Raw genomic sequence first — 14,330 nt, 5'->3', positions numbered from 1 at the left:
AGATTCCAGGTAGCCCTTTCCATTCTCTGGCCAGCTAGTTTACTAAATGCCCGCCTCCACTCTGTCCTTCATGTTCCTTTAAATAAAGCCTGCTAGTTCTCTTTTGCCTTGTTCATCATCCAAAAGGGGCATTTTGATAGAAACATTACTAGCAGGTCACCTCTTGGTCCTCCCCATCAATTATTGTGGTTGAGGCAAGTCTGGCTCCTGTAGCTCCACAGAATAAATGAGGATATTGGGCGAATAACTCAGATATGTCTGTTGATCTGAACATCAGGGTTTTATCAAAGTCCATTGCATTGTTGCTGCAATAGGGGATATCGCGGATTTAGGGCTTTAATTGAATGTCACTGCTGAAAGAGCTAAGGACCCACATCCCTGTCTCTCCCCGCAACCCGCAGAACGGGGGAGAGGGGGTGGGAAGTTCTGAACGGGATCAAATCAATAGTGTTCAGTCAGAGTAGGATCGTAAAGATTCAAGAGTAATATCGATCTGCTCACAACTTCACGCAAACCCAGCGGGGGCCCCCAGCAGGTCCCCCATCTACAGGCCTCTCAGTTCCGAGTCTAGGGCGGGGGAGAACCCCCACCCGGGCCCTTCCCGCGGGCCGCCCGGAAAGCCCGGAGCGCGGAGCCGGAGCGACCCTCCGCGGCCAGGGACGGGCATGCTCAGTAGCCCCGCAGGTCCTGTTTCACTGGGAAGCCAGCCGCGGCCCCCACCCCTCCCGCCAGGCTCGGGCGCCAGGAGAAGCGGACATTTTAGCCTCCTCTGCAATCCGCTCTCCGGTTCGCGTCTCTCGCCCCCTCTCGTCCGTCCGGGTCCGGTAGGGCCGGGAGTGTAGACTTCCCCAAGGGCGGGGTGGGATCTGAGCAATCACTCGCCCTACCCCTTTCCAGGGGCGGGGAGGGGGTGATTTAGGGAGGACTCCACGGGGCCCGAAGGTTCACGCCGCCTCGCCACGGCCCGGCCCGCAGAAGCCCCCCGCTGCCGCAGCGCCCCCGCTCCCCGCCCCGCTAGGCGCGCGCAGCTGCGCTCCGGCCTGTCCTCGCCTCACCCCCACTCAGCCCCTTCGGTATTTCTCAATGACCTGCGCTCCGAGGACACTTCCGACGCGGGAGGGAGGGGTGTCATTAGCGCTGGGTTTATCAGTTCCTTCCGGTCTCCCCGAGCCCAGCCCTGCGAGCGGCCCGGCCGCGCCTCGGGAGATCTGGAGCCTTTATTATGATGTTTAAGCAAGCAATCGTGTGTGCCAAGTGAGTTTGTAGCCCAGCTGTCTCCCCCAAGCCCCGCTGGCAGGAATGGAAACCCAAGCTGTCTCGTAATGCAGGGGATGATGCAAACTTAGAAACTGACCCGGCGCCCGGGAATGAGGCCCCCCCCGCCCCGGGCGTGCGGCGGCCCAGTCGGGGCATGAATGGCTGGAACCCGATTGCATAATCTGCGCGGTATAAATAGCCGGCGGGCGGGCAGCTGACGCGCTCGGTTGTGCCGTTATCGTGCAATGAATGCTTCATGCCCAGTGCCGTTCACTCCCAGGTCGTTTTCTCTTTCAGCTGCAATGCCGGGATTTTAAACAGCAGAAATGAAAAGCCCCTGCCCCCGCCTCCCTCCTCCCCTGAGTTCATGTATTATGAATGAAACGCCAGCCTCGCTGCTTCCCTGAGGTACTCCACTTCAGGTAGGAGAGAGGCTCAATGTCAAGGCAGCGGGCTACCAAAAGTTGGGTGTGTGCGCGCGTTGGGGAGGGCCGGAGAGCAGGAAATCATTTGACAGGCTGGGAAACATTCTTTTCGAGAAAATGTAACCACTCAAGGTGTGCCTCTGGAGTTTCAGTTTACAACTGTACGAGCCTCAGTCAATTTAAGAATGGATTATGCAAAGGGGCTTTAGACTGTGGCTTGCTCGCCCCACACCCTAGGCCGCTGTCTCTGTGGAAAGCGCTGTTTCATTCAGAGGAGCTGGTTCCTGCCCTCCGAGGGAGGCAGCACACACCCCCCCTCCCCTCTCATCCCCCACTTTAAGATGAGCTCTGAGGACCCTTGGGGGTCTCGAGAAAAGCGAATGCTGGTCACTTTTGCCATTCTCTAGTTCCAGAACCCCTTGGAAGCTTCAGCGAGGTCCAAAGCTGAGTTTTAAAACTCAGTATTTTTTTTCCAACTGTTTTCATAAATAGGTAGTCATTTTAAAAATTAAAGGATTCAGCAAGTTTTCTTCTCATAAATGCCAAATATCAGTTTAATTTCTTAACATAAAAATGGCCAGTTCTTCACTAATGGATTTCTGACATGTGAAGGGCAATGGTCAAGGTCATGGTAATTTTTGCATTGTATACCCATTGCTCCAGTCTGCGTTGAAAGCACCAGGGCTCTATGAGGCAATAGGGATACAGAGGTGAAGAAACCCAGGCTTCTGCCCTCCAGGGATTCGGTCAGCTGGGGCCACGGCATGTAAAGAACACATGAGGCCACGAGGTAACCACTCTGAAAAATGGAGTAAGCAGAAGAGAAAGCAGGGGTCCGGGAAAGGATCCACGAAGGACGGTGGGAGTGCCCTTAGATAACTGGAAGGGGAAGGATCTCCAGGATAAAGAGCCAGGTGACCACTGAGGCCCTAGGTGTGAAACAATGTTGCGGGAGGGGGAAAGGGTTTCAGGAAAGGGTGGAGAAGGGTAGAAGCCAGGCCGGGGAGGTCACACAGGCCTTGCTGAAGAAGGTTACCCTTTATTTTGAAGTCATGGAACCTTTGTGGCCGGTTCACAGTTGATCTTTGTCTAGTCACAGATCTCAGCATTGGCTCCCAAAGTTATGCAAATATGGGGCAAGTGGGCATCCATTGTTTTGGGATTAGGGCAGCAAACCAAATTCACAAACTGACAGCTCCTAGGCCAGATAAGGCCCCAGACAAGTTTTGTTGTGCCTGGTTTTTCTGTTTTTTTTTTTTTTAATCAAGCTAACAGCTTAAAACCGGAATATTTTACATAAAACTCAGTATTTTTGGCTCCTTCTGAAAAAAATTAAAGACTTAGCAACTGTGAGTGCCAGATTTCATCTGGGTAACCATCGATGGTTGCTGAGTAGAGGCTGCCCTGTTTGTCAGGCTTCTGGATCCTGGAGGCATTTGAGCTTTTGACCCCTGGCATAAAAGGATGTTTTGTGATGGGGTGAAGGCCCCATCTGAGACCCCAGGCAGGTAGAGCTTGTCATTGGGTAAAAGCAATTTGCATGAGGAGCCCTGGGCCTCTTGGGAGGCCAATCCCCAATCTCCTTCCCCAAAACACTGTATTCTAGCTGGGCAGGGCAGGCCAGGCAGGGTGGATTAGAATGGGCCGACCCACAGCCCACTGGCAGGGAGTGGTGAGGCTCCTAAAATAACAATGAATACTGATTCCAGCTTGGGATCTGTTTCTAGGGAACCCAAACTAAGAGAAGTAGGCTCTCTCCCACCAGGGGAGCTGAGGGGGTTCAAGTGATCAACTGGGCAAATCACCAAATTTGTGGAACAGGTTTTACAAGTTACATAACCAAATAATTTGAGCAGGGAATGCTAGACTCAGGTTTCACACTTTAGTAGGCTATTCTAGGCATGAAGGATGGTTTGTAAGGTGCAGAGCAAAGACTGGTTTGGGAGAAACATTCCTCTTCCAAGTGCATGACAAAGTACAATGACAAGGGCCATGGAAACACGTAACCAATTCCAAAGACACAAATGGGGTAGAAATGACTTGGTTTTATGATCTATTAGATATGGGGGGCTCATGAAGAGGTCTAGGATAAATTCCAAGGTTCTTTCCCTTTTCCTTGGGAAATTGGGTGTTTTCTGGTCCCTTAACATGGTCAGGGTAATAGGTAGGGAGTAGGAGGAAGGTCAGGATCACTCCAGATGGAGAGACACAATGGGCAGTTGCTACCACGCAAGTCTGAGGCCCACATAATAGGTCAGGGACTGAGGGATATAGATAGGACAAGATGGAGTGCAGCAGATCCTGAAGGTGGAGATGGGGAGACAGTTCCCTGAAGACATTTGAGGAAATGGATTCAGCCTTGCCTGAAGCCTGATGATGCTCTGGACTTTTAAGCTGTAAAAGCTGCGGGGCGCGGTGGCTCACGCCTGTAATCCCAGCACTTTGGGAGGCCGAGGCATATAGATCACGAGGTCAAGAGATCAAGACCATCCTGGTCAACGTGATGAAACCCCGTCTCTACTAAAAATACAAAAAATTAGCTGGGCATGGTGGCGCATGCCTGTAATCCCAGCTACTCAGGAGGCTGAGGCAGGAGAATTGCCTGAACCCAGGAGGCGGAGGTTGCGGTGAGCCGAGATTGCACCATTGCACTCCAGCCTGAGTAACAAGAGTGAAACTCCGTCTCGGAAAAAAAAAAAAAAAAAAAAAAATATGTAAAAGCTAATATATAATTTTTTTTTTTTTTTTGCTTGAGCTAGGTTGAGTTGGGCTTTTGTCACTTGGAGCCCCCAAAATTCTAGCTACCAAAGTAGAAAACCATACTTTGGATAGTGAAAAAGATTGAGAGGAACTGAGGAATGGAACATAAAGGGAATTTTAGAATGTATGTTTGCAATTTAACACAGGGACATCTGGGGTCTTTGCCAGGGAGTTTCATAGAGACTCTGATCTACTAGAACAAACTTCTCCCAGGAAGTTAGTCAACACTTTATGAGTTGTGCTGTCCTCTCTTTTTAGTCTCAGCATCCTGTCATCACTACCTTATTTCACATCTTCTCCTTCCTTCTCGCTCCTAATAACATGCCTCATTTTTACTACCTTTATTTCCCATCCCTTCTGTAAAGACCAAAGCTGGGAAAGGAAGCTTAATAATATAATAGAATCAGAGCTTTTAGAACTGGAAGAAAATGAAGCATCATATGTTGTGGCAACTCTGACTTCAGTAAACCAAACATCTTACCCAAGCTTTTTGGAATGGATAAATATTAAAGAAGAAAACAAAATACAATATATTGTATCAGTTAGTTTTTGCTGTATAACAAACCACCACAAAATGTAGTGGCTTAAAATGATGGACATTTTACTGTTTCTCATGAGTCTCTGGTCTGGGCCAGCGGATGGTCTAGGATGGCCTTGCTCATGTGTGTCATGATTGGCAAGCTGATTGCTCTGGTAGGGCCTGAGCTGGGCCAGCTCATCTCTGCTCCACATGATCTGTTATCCTCCAGCCGGCCAGCCTGAACTGCATCACATGGTGGTGGTGGCAGATCAGCAAGAGAGAACAAACCCCAATGTGCACATACTTGTTAAAACTCTGCTTGTGTCACATTTGTTATTATCCCATTAAAGAAGTCACACAGTTGGCCAGTCATGGTGGTTCACACCTGTAATCCCAGCACTTTGGGAGGCCGAAATGGGCAGATCACCTGAAGTTAGGAGTTCAAGACCAACCTGGCCAACATGGTGAAACCCTGTCTCTACTAAAAATACAAAAAATTAGCTGGGCGTGGTGGCAGGTGCTGTAATCTCAGCTACTGAGGAGGCTGAGGCAGAAGCATCGCTTGAACCCTGGAGGCAGAGGTTGCAGTGAGCCGAGATCACACCATTGCACTCCAGCCTGGGCAATAAGAGTAAAACTCCATCTCAAAAAAAGAAAAAGAAGTCACACAGTCAACCCAGAGTCAGAGTCAAGGAGTAGTGAAATAGACTCTCCTTGTTGAAGAGAAGAATGGCAAAGTTGTATTACAAGGGATATACATATAAGATGGGAGGAATTTGTAGCCCTCTTAAAAATCTACTTCAACCCCTAACCGAAATTTCACAACCTAGAAAAGGATATTTGTTTTTTGTTTTTGTTTTTGTTTTTTGAGATGGAGTCTTGCTTCAGCTCACTGCAATCTCCACCTCCTGGGTTCATGCAATCCTCCCACCTCATCCTCCATAGTAGCTGGGGCTACAGGAGCACACCATCATGCCTAGTTAATTTTTTTAATTTTTAGTACAGACGAGGTCTTGCTATGTTGGCCAGGCTGATCTTGAACTCCTAAGCTCACGTGACCTCCTGCCTTGGCCTCTCAAAGTGTTAGGATACAAGTGTGAGCCACCGTGCCTACCCAGGATATTTGTAATAATATACATTTGTCTCACATATGATGTATTGTATACTTATATATACAAATATAAAATATAAACATGATACCTATGTAAGTACATGTATGATGTATTTATGTAAGTATATTTTTATATAGGTATACTATTTATATATAGGAGTACTACTGATGAAATCCACTTCTCCCTTTACAGTCTGTGATTTATGGCCAACTAAAACTGCTTAATGTTTAGTAGATTCGTGCATGCTGTAAAACTCTTTTCAATTAACTTAATGAATCAAGGAAGAGTCCTCACATGGACGCTTATACTTGCCCTTCTCTGTCAGCGTGAAAATCCTCTTTCTGTTATGCCTTACATCTTAAAATAGACATGTTCCTGAAGAGATCTGGGCAATTAAAATGTTTGTAAATCAAAGCACATTTAAAAAACACCAGGGAAGCTTAACTATTTAAGGTTACTTTAGATTGGATAATTTGGAAAAGCAAATAATCACTCCTGAATTTGTTCACATAATTCATATTTTATACATAGTTTTGGGATTAGTTAAAGCAAGGCTCACCTGTGTGCTTTTTTGATGATGACAGAGGTGGTACTCATGGTGATGATGGTGGTGATGATGATGGTGTTGAGAGATTGCAGTGGGGATGGTGATGGGAAGGATGAGGATGATACTGGTGATAGCGGTAAAGGTGATGGTGGTTCTGGAAATGATGGTGGTGGAAGGATCTGAGATAGACACTTTCAGTTTGCTGCAGTGGTTTCCCTGTGGTCCATCTACCAGATTTCAGGCTATATAGATAGCTGGGGCGAATGCATTAGAAAAAGGAATAGAAGGCTGGGCATGATGGCTCACACCTGTAATCCCAGCATTCTGAGAGGCTGAGGAGGGCAGATCACTAGGTTAGGAGATCAAGACCATCCAGGCCAATATGGTGAAACCCTGTCTCTACTAAAATACAAAAAAAAAAAAGGCTGGGCGCGGTGGTTCATGCCTATAATCCTAGCACTTTGGGAGGCCAAGGTGGGTGGATCACCTGAAGTCTGAAGTTCAAGACCAGCCTGGCCATCATAGTGAAAGCCCATCTTTAAAAGAAAAAAAAAAAAAAAAAACTTTTTTATTTAAAATTAAAAAAAAAAATTAGCCAGGCATGGTGGCACATGCCTGTAGTCCCAGCTACTCAGGATGCCAAAGCAGGGGAATTACTTGAACCCAGGAAGCGGAAGTTGCAGTGAGCCGAGATCATGCCACTGCACTCCATCCTGGCGACAGAGCAACACTCCATCTTAAAAAAACAAACAAAAAAAGCCAGGCACGGTGGCTCACACCTGTAATCCCAGCACTTTGGGAGGCTGAGGTGGGCGGATCAAGAGGTAATGAGTTAGAGACCAGCCTGACCAACATGGTGAAACCCCATCTCTACTAAAAATAGAAAAATTAGCCAGGTGTGGTGGTATGCACCTGTAATCCCAGCTACTCAGGAGGTTGAGGCAGGAGAGTTACTCCAACCACCCGGGAGGTGGAGGTTGTGGTGAGCCAAGATTGCGCCACTGTACTCCAGCCTGGGCAACAGAGCAAGACTCCATCTCAAAAAAAAAAAAAAAAAAAAAGGAATAGAAAAACAGCAAGTCAGAGAAAAGAAGAGAAGCAGGTAAAGTATATGATGAGATGCCTGCTAGGCCAGACAGTTCCTCTCAATGCCAGGAGAGGCCACCAAGTACTCTTCAGGTCTCATTTGGATATCACTTCCTCCAGGAAGTCTTCTCTCATCTCCCCTCAGCTGGGCGAGGTGCAAGGCATGTACACTTTCCTCTGTCCCAGTCCTCTCCACACCTTTTGGTAATTTGTCTTCTACATATCCTTCCCGATAGATTGTAAGCTACTGAGGGCAGGGACTACATCTTTTTCTCTCTTATTCAATCTTGAGCCCCTGTGGCACATAGTGCATGCCCTGTGATGCTTACTGAGTGAGAGACAAGCCAGCACAACTTGCCGCCTTCTTTCCCTCTAAAAGTACATTGGGCTCCAGGCATTGGAGAAAGTATCCTGAATGACTTCTCAAGTGTTCCTGCCCAAGGCCCTGGGCTTGCTGGTGTCAGAGAACAGGCTGGGAAGGTGCTCCAGCTGATTTCTTTCTTTCTTTTTTTTTTTTTGAGATGGAGTTTCACTTTTGTTGCCCAGGCTGGAATGCTATAGCCCCATCTCAGCTCACTGCAATCTCTGCCTCCCAGGTTCAAGCGATTCTCTTACCTTAGCCTCCTGAGTAGCTGGGATTACAGGCATGTGCCATCACGCCCATCTAATTTTTTTTTTTTTTTTAACAGAGATGGGGTTTCTTCATGTTGGTCAGGCTTGTCTTGAACTGCCAACCTCAGGTGATCCACCCACCTTGGCCTCCCAAAGTATTGGGATTACAGGTGTGAGCCACTACGCCCAGCCTTTTAAAAATTAATTAATTTTTATTTATTTATTTATGAGACGGAGTCTCACTCTGTCGCCCAGGCCAGAATGCAGTGGTGCAATCTCGGCTCACTGATTGTAACCTCTGCCTCCCTGGGGTTCAAGCAATTCTCCTGCCTCAGCCTCCTGAGTAGATGGGATTACAGGTGGACCCCCACCACACCCAGCTAATTTTTGTATTTTTAGTAGAGATGAGGTTTTTTTTTTTTAAGACAGTGTTTCACCATGTTGGTTAGGCTGGTCTTGAATTCCTGACCTCAGGTGATCCGCCCACCTTCGCCTCGAAAGTGCTTGAATTACAGGCGTGAGCCACTACACCTGGCGAGACGAGGTTTTAACATGTTGATCAAGCTGGTCTAGAACTACTGACCTTGTGATCCACCAGCCTCAGCCTCCCAAAGTTCTGGGATTACAGGCGTGAGCCACAATGGCTGGCCTCTAGCTGATTTCATAGCATAAAACCATGGAGTACTAGAGTTCTAAAGGACATTAAGGAACTACCTGTTTTAAGATGAGGAAACGGGGGGCCCAGAAAAGCAAAGTGACTCAATTATGATCACACAGATAGTCAGAGTCACACCAAACCATAACTCAGGAACTCAGAGTCCAAATTTTATAATCAAGGTGGCTTAGTTGGAATCATGCTGGATACACCTTTGGCACCCACTGCTAATTATGTTAGTGGGAGGCAGTGTTGCTTACCATTGTTGTAACTCATTCACACAGGAGAAAATGAAGACTTGCTTTTAGGTTTCCAGAGACTGACTCGAGGATATTCATAAGGCTTCCCTTTGTGGCTCACGTTAAATTCTATTGGACACTGCTGGTCTAGGGCAATAATGATGATAATGGTAATCCCCTTTTCTGGGCCAGTTCTTGATTTAGGTTTGGCTGTGTTTCTTCCTTTAACTGAGCGTCGTTTTTTCCCTGTACTTTTCCTTATGCTGAACTGTCACAGTGTGGCCAATAAAATGTAGGAAAATGTCTGCTAGGAACAGACATTTTGGGAAAGATTTGAATCCCTGAGAAAGGAGAGATGAGTGAGCAGAAATGCCACCGCCCACCCTTTCCTGCCTTTAGAAGTTCTTGTGTGAAGCAGTGATGCAAGGAGCTACTGGGAGGGAAAAGCCGTGGAAGTCAAAGGAAAGCTGACCTAGAATCCTGAAATTGTCAAGAGAACTGAGATAACCAGTCTTGGAAACCACCTATATCTGGACTTCATGTTTTGTGAAGTAGTAAGCTTTTATTATTTAAGCAACCTTTAGTCTGTGTCTTGTTACTTTCAGCCAAACTAAGTGATTCACGCAGCATGCGTTCATTGTGTGCATTCCCTGCTCTGCAGGGTTGTGAGTAAATTTCAGTCTTCTAGCAGCGTTCCTGGGCTTGGTTTGCCACCTTGCAGAAGAGGACTAAGCAGCAGTTTTTAGACGTATCTCTTTGAGATGTCATCTACTGATATTTGCAGGCAAAGAAATTTTTGGTGCGGCCGGGCGCGGTAGCTCACGCCTATAATCCCAGCACTTTGGGAAGCCGAGGCAGGTGGATCACAAGATCAAGAGATCAAGACCATCCTGGTCAACAAGGTGAAACCCCGTCTCTACTAAAAATACAAAAATTAGCTGGGCATGGTGGTGCGCACCTGTAGTCCCAGCTACTCGGGAGGTTGAGGCAGAAGACTTGCTTGAACCCAGGAGGCGGAGGTTGCAGTGAGCCAAGATCGTGCCATTGCACTCCAGTCTGGGTAACAACAGCAAAACTCCATCTCAAAAAAAAAAAAAGTTTTTTTTGGTGCTTTTTTGTGTAACAACTTAACATTGGGTAATCTACAAAAATGTAAAAACCTCTACCCTATGGCTTACAAGCATGTGTTGTATGCTTGTAACATATTGTTGCTTTGTACAACTCAATGGATATGTTCCATTGTTATTTGTGATTATAAAATAAAATAATCCTTAATTAAAAAAAAAAGAAAGTCAAGTGCAGTGACACACATGCATAGTCCCAGCCACTCAAGAAGCTGAGGCAGGAAGATTGCTTGAGCCCAGGAGTTTGAGACTAGTTGGACAACTTAGCAAGACCCTGTCTCAATTTAAAAAAAAAAAAAGTAGGCTGGGCGCAGTGGCACACGCCTGTAATCCCAGCACTTTGGGAAGCTGAGGTGGGCGGATCATGAGGTCAGGAGATCAAGACCATCCTGACTAACACAGTGAAACCCTGTTTCTACTAAAGTAGAAAAATTAGCCAGGTGTGGTAGCACGCACCTATAGCTCTGGCTACTTGGGAGACTGAGGTGGGAGAATCACTTGAACTCAGGAGGCGAGGTTGCAGTGAGCCAAGAACGCACCACTGCACTCTAGCCTGGGAGACAGAATGAGACTCCATCTCAAAACAAAAAAAGAAAGAAAAGTAAAAAGAAATGTGAGCCTTGTTCATTGTATAAACATTTAAAGTGCAAAAAAGTATAGAGGAGAGAATAATATCTCTATAATCTCACCACTCAGATAAGACCCCTGCTAATGTTTGGTTTTTCTTTTTTCCTTTTTTTTTTTTTTTTTTTAAGATGGTGTTTTGCTCTGTCACCATGCTGGAGTGCAGTGGCATGATCTCACTGCAACCTCCGCCTCCTAGGTTCAAGTGATTCTCCTGCCTCAGCCTCCCGAGTAGCTGGGACTATAGGTGCGCCACCACACCCAGCTAATTTTTGTATTTTTAGTAGAGACAGGATTTCACCATGTTGGCCAGGATGGTCTTGATCTCTTGACCTCATGATCTGCCCACCTTGGCCTCCCAAAGTACTGGGATTACAGGTGTGAGCCACCATGTAAAAACCTGCTAGGTTTTTCTTTTTTGAGACAGGGTCTCACTTTGTCACCTAAGCTGGAGCGCAGTGGCCTGATCTTGGCCCACTGCAGCCTCTGCCTCCCAGGGTCAAGTGATCCTCTTGCCTCAGCCTTTCAAGTAGCTGGGACTACAGTTGTGTGCCACCATGCCCAGCTAATTTTTGTATTTTTTGTAGAGATGGGATTTTGCCATGTTGTCCATGCTGGTCTTGAACTCTTGGGCTCAAGTGTTCTACCCACCTTGAACTCCCAAAGTGCTGAGATTACAGGTGTGAGCCACTGTGCCGTGCCATGCCATGTTATTTTTATATTAAAAGAAAAATTTTTCAGGCTGGGAGAGGTGGCTCACTTTGGGTAATCCCAGCACTTTGGGAGGCCAAGACGGGTGGACCACGCCAGGTCAGGAGTTTGAGACCAGCCTGACCAACATGGTGAAAGCCCATCTCTACTGAAAAAAGATAAAATAATTAGCCGGGCATGGTGGTACATGCCTGTAATCCTAGCTACTCAGGAAGCTGAAGCAGGAAAATCACTGAACCCAGGAGGTGGAGGTTGCAATGAGCTGAGATCATGCCATTGCACTTCAGACTGGGCAACAAGAGTGAAACTTCATCTCAAAAAAAAATTTTTTTTTGTAATTTTTAATTTTTGTGGGTACATAGTAGGTGCATGTATTTATGGTATACATGAGGTATTTGGATACAGATATGTAATGCACGATAATCACATGGAAGGTGGGGTATTCATCCCCTCAAACGTGTATCTTTCATGTTATAAACAATCCAATTATACTTTTTAAAGTCATTTTAAAATGTACGATTAAAATATTATTGAGTATAGTCAACCTGTTGTGTTATCAAATTGTAGATCTTATTCATTCTTTATAACTATTTTTTTGTACCCATTAACTATCTGCATCTCCCCCCCACTACCCCCTACTATCCTTCCCAGCCTTGGGTAACCATCCGTCTACTCTCTATCTCCATTAGTTCAATTGTTTTGATTTTAGGATCCCACAAATAAGTGAAGACATGTTTATCTTTTTGTGCCTGGCTTATTTCACTTAATGGTTTTCACTTCCATCCATGTTGTTGCAAATAACAGGAGCTTATTTTCTTCTGTGGCTGAGTAGCACTCCATTGCTTATTTATATGTACGATATTTTCTTCGTCTATTCCTGTTAATGGACATGTAGGTTGCTCCCAAATCTTGGCTTTTGTGAACAGTGCTTCAACAAATATGGGAGTGCAGATATCTCTTTAATATATTAATTTCCTTTCTTTGGGGTACATACCTAGCAGTGGGATTGCTGGGTCATTTGGTAGTTATATTTTTAGTTTCTTGAGATACCTCCAAACTGTCCTCCATAGTGGCTATACTAATCTGCATTCTCATCAACAGTGTATACGGGTTTGTTTCACATAATCACCAGCATTTGTTATTGCCTGTCTTTTGGTTACAAGCTGTTTTTAACTGGGGGTAAGATGAAATCTCATTGTAGTTTTGATTTGCATTTCTCTGATGATCAGTGATGTTGAGAACTTTTCATATGCCTGTTTGCTATTTGTATGTCTTCTTCTTTTTTCTTTTTTTGAGAGAGAGTCTTGCTCTGTGTCCAGACTGGATTGTAGTGGCACAATCTTGGCTCACTCCAACCTCTGCCTCCTGAGTTCAAGCAGTCTCTACCTCAGCCTCCCAAGTATCTGGAATTACAGGTGTGTGCCACCATGCCTGGCTAACTTTTGTATTTTTTAGTAGAGACGGGGTTTCACCATCCTGGCCAGGCTGGTCTTGGACTCCTGACCTCATGATCCACCCACCTCGGCCTCCCAAAGTGCTGGGATTACAGGCATGAGCCACTGTGCCTGGCCTTTGTATATCTGCTTCTGAGAAATGTTTATTCAAATATTTTGCCGATTTTTGAATTGTATTATTAGATTTTTTTCCTATAGCATTGTTTGAGTTCCTTATATATTCTGGTTATTAATTCCTTGTTTGATGGGTAGTTTGCAAATATTTTCTTCCATTCTGTGGGTTGTCTCTTCACTTTGTTGATTGTTTTCTTTGCTGTGCAGGAGCTTTTTGACTTGATGTGATCCCATTTGTCCATTTTTGTTTTGTTACCTGTGCTTGAAGGATATTACTCAAGAAATGTTTGCCCAGACCAATGTCCTGGAGAGTTTCCACAATATTTTCTTGTAGAAGTTTCATAGTTTGAGGTCTTAGATTTAAGTATTTAATCCATTTTGATATGATTCTTCTTCTTCCTTTTTTTTTTTTTTTTTTGATATGGAGTCTCCCTCTATTGCCAGACGGGAGTGCAGTGGTGTCATCTCAGCTCACTGCAACCTCCGACTTCCTGGTTCAAATAATTTTCCTGCCTCAGCCCCCCGAGTAGCTGGGATTATAGGCATGTGCCACCACACCCGGCTAATTTTTGTATTTTTATTAGAGACGGGGTTTCACCATGTTGGCCAGGATGGTCTCGATCTCCTGACCTTGTAATCCACCTCCCTCAGCCTCCCAAATTGCTGGGATTACAGGCATGAGCCACAATGCCTGGCCTGATGTGATTATTCTATATGACGAGGGACAGGGGGCTAGTTTTATTCTTCTGCATATGGATATCCACTTTTTCCATCACCATTTATTGAAGAGACTGTCTTTTCCCCAGTGTATATTCTTGGCACCTTTGTTAAAAATGAGTTCACAGTAGGTGTGTGGATTTATTTCTGGGTTTTCTATTCTGTTGCATTGGTCTATATGCCTGTTTTATGCTAGTACCATGCTGTTTTGGTAACTATAGTTCTGTAGTGTAATTTGAAGTCAGTAATGTGATTCCTCCAGTTTTGTTCTTTTTGCTTGGGATTGCTTTGGCTATTCTGGGTCTTTTGTGGTTCCATGTAAGTTTTAGGATTTTTTTTTTCCTATTTCTGTAAAGAGTAACGTTGGTATTTT

The 14,330-nt window shown here is 45.5% G+C and overlaps 1 long non-coding RNA gene across 3 annotated transcripts in view; it reads left to right on the top strand.

Annotated features, from left to right (window-relative positions):
* Window positions 1-689: 689 nt before the first annotated feature.
* The window catches only part of LOC144579280 (uncharacterized), a 53,676-nt gene continuing 40,035 nt past the window's right edge, over window positions 690-14,330 (top strand). For 2 of the 3 annotated variants that reach the window (XR_013526544.1, XR_013526543.1), the window contains exons 1-2: window positions 1,174-1,254; window positions 1,555-1,679. This is a non-coding gene — a long non-coding RNA (uncharacterized LOC144579280). Of the gene's footprint in view, window positions 825-1,173; window positions 1,255-1,554; window positions 1,680-14,330 lie in introns of those variants that run through there. The other variant, XR_013526545.1, reaches the window with a different exon arrangement.

The sequence above is a fragment of the Callithrix jacchus genome, chromosome 14 (genome assembly GCF_049354715.1).
Source record: "Callithrix jacchus isolate 240 chromosome 14, calJac240_pri, whole genome shotgun sequence".
Taxonomy (NCBI): Eukaryota; Metazoa; Chordata; class Mammalia; order Primates; family Cebidae; genus Callithrix; species Callithrix jacchus.
This window is presented reverse-complemented; position numbering and strand designations above follow the sequence as displayed.